The sequence below is a fragment of the Balaenoptera physalus genome, assembly GCF_965194825.1.
Source record: "Balaenoptera physalus genome assembly, chromosome: 5".
Taxonomy (NCBI): Eukaryota; Metazoa; Chordata; class Mammalia; order Artiodactyla; family Balaenopteridae; genus Balaenoptera; species Balaenoptera physalus.
Genome location: NC_138884.1, coordinates 82,035,494 through 82,041,596, shown reverse-complemented (window position 1 = coordinate 82,041,596; position 6,103 = coordinate 82,035,494).

Here is a 6,103-nt window from a genome sequence, read left to right as displayed (position 1 = left end):
AAATTAAAGGATTAGGGGTTAGATGGTTGGATGAATAATCACTACTATTAATTTCGCCTACTCAAAAACCAGTATTTCAATTGTGTCAGTCTCTCTAAGAATCACATATGATTATGACATCCATGACTGTAATCTTTCGATATAAAAATAGAGGCTCCAAGAGGCTGACTTCTGCACAGTCACACATCTAATATGTGACAGAGCCTAATCTGGGAAATCAGTCCTCTCACTCGGCCCCATTTCCTTTCATAACTCAGACTGTTTCCCCAAAAAGACTATCAATGGCTGTCTGAAACACTAGTTTTAGGATGTACCTGTTTGGAAATACTAAAGGATATTTATTCACAGTCTCCAACAAATTATTTTCAGCTGAACAGAGCTACCAATGAACTAAGAGAAAAATATGTCATCATTTTCTAACTCTGCCGAAAGACAAATGGGTTGTTTGTTATCAGTGTTTATCAAGTAATTATTTTGGCAGTCTGTATTGCAATTTAATGTGCGTTATACTATAAATTACTACTCTTATTAAGGCAGAAAAAAATACATGTTGTGTTCCATTACTTTTTAAAATGCATTTTGCTCAGTGTTCTCTACATGCTTCTTTTGTTAATACCACATAAGATTTGTTCCTGATCATCTGCCCTTTAAAGACCATGCTGCTTCCATTTTATAAGCCTGAAACTGCAGCCCTGAATGTTACACAGGCACATGAAAGTGGACATAAAATTCTGTTTCGTTGCACGAATTTTAAAGAGTTCAATGTGTCCTATGACAAGAAAAGAAAATGACAGGGTTTTCTTTCATTAATGCAACATAATTATCCCTGACTTTTAATTTGGCTATTTCTTGTTAGCTTCCACTTTTGTCTTAGAAGAAAAAATTGGAATCTGGCAGAATTATTACTGAACAGGTACAAGTTTTCAGTTTGATAGCAACTAACTGTTAGCAAAATATAATTTACACCTGAAATTATGAAAATTGATATGAGTAGTAGTTAATTTGTACATTCTTAGTAGCCATATTATTATAATAATCATTTTAAAGTGCAATAAATTAAATTTACATACAATATAAATTTAGCATACTGATATAACTAATTTTATAGGAAAATTTTCCTAGGAATTACATAAATTCCTCCACAAGTTATCTAACCACACGGATCCTCAGCTCCCTCATTCATAAAGCAAGAATAAAAGTTTTTCCTACCTCGTAGCTACTATGTATTTTATCTTTATCTCATGAACTTAATTTTATTTTTCCCTGTGTTTCATAATATACCTAAATTATTAATTAATATATACATATATATATAATTTATGTATGTGTATATATGTACATGTATAAATAAATTTGTGTATAAAATATGAGGATTAAACAGGATTTTGAACAGGAACAATTAACACAGGCAGGGGCAAGTTGCAAATGCTCAATAAATGTTATCTGTTATGATTATGATGATTACACTTGTCAACAACAACGACAAAAACACACAAAAAGCTGCAAATAAGAGAAAGTTTACTTGAGGTTTTAAGTATTGCAATTCAGGAGGCATAGATTGGAGTAGCAACTCAAATGTGCTCCGAGGTAAATGGAAAATGGCGGGGGTTTATAAAGGCAACTTACAAGACTTTCCACAGAAGGTTATTTTTACAGAACTGTGATTGGTGTCGCAGGCATTCAGTCACTTGTTGGCAGCAGGTTGGTTGCTAAGCTGCCGTCTCTAGAGAGTAAAGAAAACAAGTCCCAGGTGGTCTCAGGATGGCCTAATCAAAAGTTTATGTTGCATCCAGATGTGGACATGTGTCAGTTCCACTTCCCTAGTGGTCTCCCAGCTCCATTTTGACATAAATGACTCCATTTTTTTTTGTTCATGGCCCATAACTTCTAGGTGGAAAAGAAGTTGGATCAATAGAAGGTGCCTAGGGCTTCCCTGGTGGCGCAGTGGTTGAGAATCTGCCTGCCAATGCAGGGGACATGGGTTCGAGCCCTGGCCTGGGAAGATCCCACATGCCGCTGAGCAACTAGGCCCGTGAGCCACAACTACTGAGCCTGCGCGTCTGGAGCCTGTGCTCCGCAACAAGAGAGGCCGCGGTAGTGAGAGGCCTGCGCACTGCGATGAGGAGTGGCCCCCACTTGCCGCAACTAGAGAAAGCCCTGGCACAGAAACGAAGACCCAACACAGCCAAAAATAAATAAATAAATTAAAAAAAAAAAAAAAAATAGAAGGTGCCTGTTACTCTTGTGTTCATTATTCACAGTCACTCAACACATAAATATTTTTAGTAAACTCTACTTTGATAGTATACAAATTTCTATGAAAAATCCATTTTACCCAGAAGATGGTGGTGGATGGGAAGAGTACTTACATTGTCATGTAGACAGGTTGTGATTACGATAGACATAAAACATTTCTTCAGCATGCATCTCTTATTTTTTAATAAAGAAATAAGATTTCTAATAACAGAAAGGCTAAGAATGAACTTTATTGCCAAGATACCCCTTATTATTTTGACTAAACTCCCTTAGGCACCAATCAGTAAAGACACAAGCATATACTGGCTATATTGCTTTCATCAGTGAAGGGCAAACTCTTTCCCAATGCTCTGCCATAATTATACCTTTGCAATTGTACCATTACTGAGATTTTTTCCAAGATATTCCAAGTTTAAACTGAATATTTATTATATTCACTGGGTGAAGGTAGTTACAGAATTTTAAAAAATTATCAGACATGGCCTATATCTAAATGTAACTGTCAATGCACAAATTCTATTTCATAAAACGATATTGTGACCTTCGTTTGGCATGAGGACCTCACGAACTACTTACAACTTAGAGTTTTAACTTAATAGGACGTTTACTCAAACATTGCCTTGATACAGAGGAGCCCTCTCAAGGAAAACTCTCTTCTTTGCAGTATTTATATTTTCATTCACAAACATGAGCTGGGGAAAGTAGCGTACAGAGTAACAAAATAATATTTTGAATACAATTTTATTTTCTTTTAAAAAAATCTGGAGTCTCTTGTTTAAAATGGCACTAGGCTACAAAATTACTTCACAATTCCCAGCAGAATACCTATGCGGGTTTAGAAAAAAGATCAGTATTCCACTATCTGAAAATACTTGGAATCACCTGTTGCCGGAATCTGGGCAAAATTTCTATGATAAAGCTGAGGACTCTGTAGTGGGAAAAATGTTTTTTGCCCACGCCGTGCGGCATGTGGGATCTTAGTTCCCAGACCAGGGATCGAACCCTGGCCACCTGCAGGGGGGCACAGAGTCCTGACCACTGGACCACCAGGGAATTCCCAAGAAAAATGATTTTAACCATTGAGGAACAAGTGCACAAGGGCAGCCCACCCATAGGAATGACTTAGGAAGATTCCTGAGACCCTTGGAGATCTAGATTTTACACCAATGCTGTGGCTAGACTGGCCCTTGGCATTCTTATGTTGCCAGATGCCCTCAGCAATAATCACAGGAAACTCTGAAAGAAACAAGGTTTATTACTTACAAGTTCTGGAAATTACATAGCACAACTGGGGCCACACAGAGAGGTAGCAGGGAGAGGAGAGAGAGAGAGAGAGAGAGAGAGAGAGAGAGAGAGAGAGAGAGAGAGGGAGGGAGGGAGGGAGGGAGGGAGGGAGAGAGAGAGAGAGGGAGGGAGGGAGAGGGAGGGAGAGTGAGGGAGGGAGGGAGGGAGGGAGAGAGAGAGAGAGAACGTGGGCCTGGGGTTCTACCTTTATTGGGGTCAAGGGTGGGGGACCAAGGAGTCATGAGCCCACTTTTTATTGGTGAATTTAAAACATTAGAGCAGGACTTTAAAGTGTAGGAGGAGAATAAAACCAAGTGGCCCAAGTGGTCAGCTATCAAAACCAACTAAGGTCTCTGAAACAAAGGAGGGGATCAGGCATGGCGTGGCTCTTGAACTAATCCTGTGCCTGGCAATGTGTTTATTTGAGACAGCCGTCTTTGACGTGGAGGCCTCCGCATTCAAAGCTTAAGTCAGGCACTTGCATTACAAAAAAAGAAAAGACCCAAATGTCAGGGCTTACACTACAGTTATAGACCCTCTCAATTAAACTGTAGGGATTTTAGGAATGTTAATGTTCCACAGCAACCACATGAGTGGCCCAAGTGAGAAAAGGGACTGTAGTGGGAAGAAATATTGATTGTGAGGTTGGTTATAAATTGATCCATAAAAAACTCAAAAAGGGAGGCAGCATATTCACTGAGCAGATACTTCTCTGTTCTTTCAGTGGAAGTTGGTACAATTTCTGGACAGTAAGAATTCTTACACAAACTTTGCAACTAGTACATGTTCTTTTTGTTGCAATATGTATATTTGTAGTTGCTTATAAAAAGTGCATATGTGTCTTAGTGTCGTCTCCTTAATCCTAAATCTTTCACACCAGGGAGGAGACATCATTCATGAGAGGTGAGAATTACTGGGCTTCAAATCTTAAACTTCAAACCTAAAAAGGTACATTTGACCAAGAATGTTGCAGAGAAATCTATATGCAAGGCAGAAGATAATTGGAAGATTAGTTAGTGAGGTGGAATCAGAGCCTGGGGACTTTATTTCAGCTCTCTATGCTTCCACGTCTGGCCAGCAGATAAAGTTCTTGGTTCAAGGAACTCACAGCTGTGGACCCTGTAAAGGCACTGTCAACCTTTGCTTCTTGAACCCTTTCTTCGTTTTTTGTTTCTTGTTTATCTTCATTCTGATGGACGCATGTTTTTCTTCAGCTATACTGAAACCATTTATTAAGTTATACCAACCATTCTGACCTGTACACCATTCCTTTTTCTTGAAGTGGTTTTGGTTATTCACGATCTCATCTCTTACAGACAGATTTTAGGCTTTAAGAGAGCAATGTTTTGGCTCTGATTTCCAAAACTCGGAAGGAAACAACAAAACCACTATTGTGATCATCAAAGTGAGCACAGAATTTACTGACTGGCAAAGCAAGAGAACACACACCTGTGAAAAATTCAATGAATAGTTTTCTGAGGGGAAACTGCAGGAAGCATTATGAGCTAGGGAAGTGGTGGGAGTTCATGGTGGTTATGTTAGATGAGGATTGGTGTTTACTTTCTGGATAAAGCACAGGGGTACGTAAGTCTCTACACGGTTAGTTAAATATAAGCCCCATGGTACATTGGTCAGGAAAGGGTCTTTCAGTTGTGCCCAGTGTTAAAGAGAAAACCACAGGGCCAAAAGGATATCACTTGTACTATAGCTGGTGAAAGTTCAATGTACATTATGGCCTAATAGCTTCAGTTGGTTAGAAGCATTTGTGGTGAAACACAGAATTTAGGCTAAATATATCATAGACAATTACTGCTATAAGTTGAAAATCTTTCTTTTATGTATCTCATTACAGCCATAATTTACCACTTGCCATAATTGTATCCAGGGCGTATATTCCATCCTGGGATGATACTTTAGAGCTTATTTACATTTGTATTTCATCATAGTATATAGCACAGTACCTGGATGCTCAATGAAAATTGTTGAATTAATGAAAACCAAATAAGGTAACTGAACATTTTTGTATCATTTTTTAGAATTTTGCCAAGATTAATGGATATGCATTATGAATAAAAATTGTGTAACAGGATTTCTTAACATTTTATCAGAGTAACCTACTCTAAAATGTCAAATAACATAGTGAAATCCCCATCAATTTTAACTTTTCCCTTTTCTCAGTCATTTCCAATTTGCAGTTTATTAAAACTGTTTCACTTATATGTTTACTTCTCTGTGCTTCCAATTAACTGATAAATTGATTCAATGATAAATGGAATATCCACTATTCTTGTTCACAGCATTTAACAAAGAACACTACTAATGAATACACTCCCAAATTCATTTGACAGAATTGATTTTCAGGACTGACCATTTAAAATATATTTCTCACATCATGTAATGGCCTTTATAACTTACATGAGCTTGTTTTAGTATATATATATATATATATATATATATATATATATATATATAATCATGTGATATATAGATCATGGAGTTAGAAACAGTAATAACTCATAGTACTTAGCAAAACTGATAAATTAATTGATAACAGCAAATATTA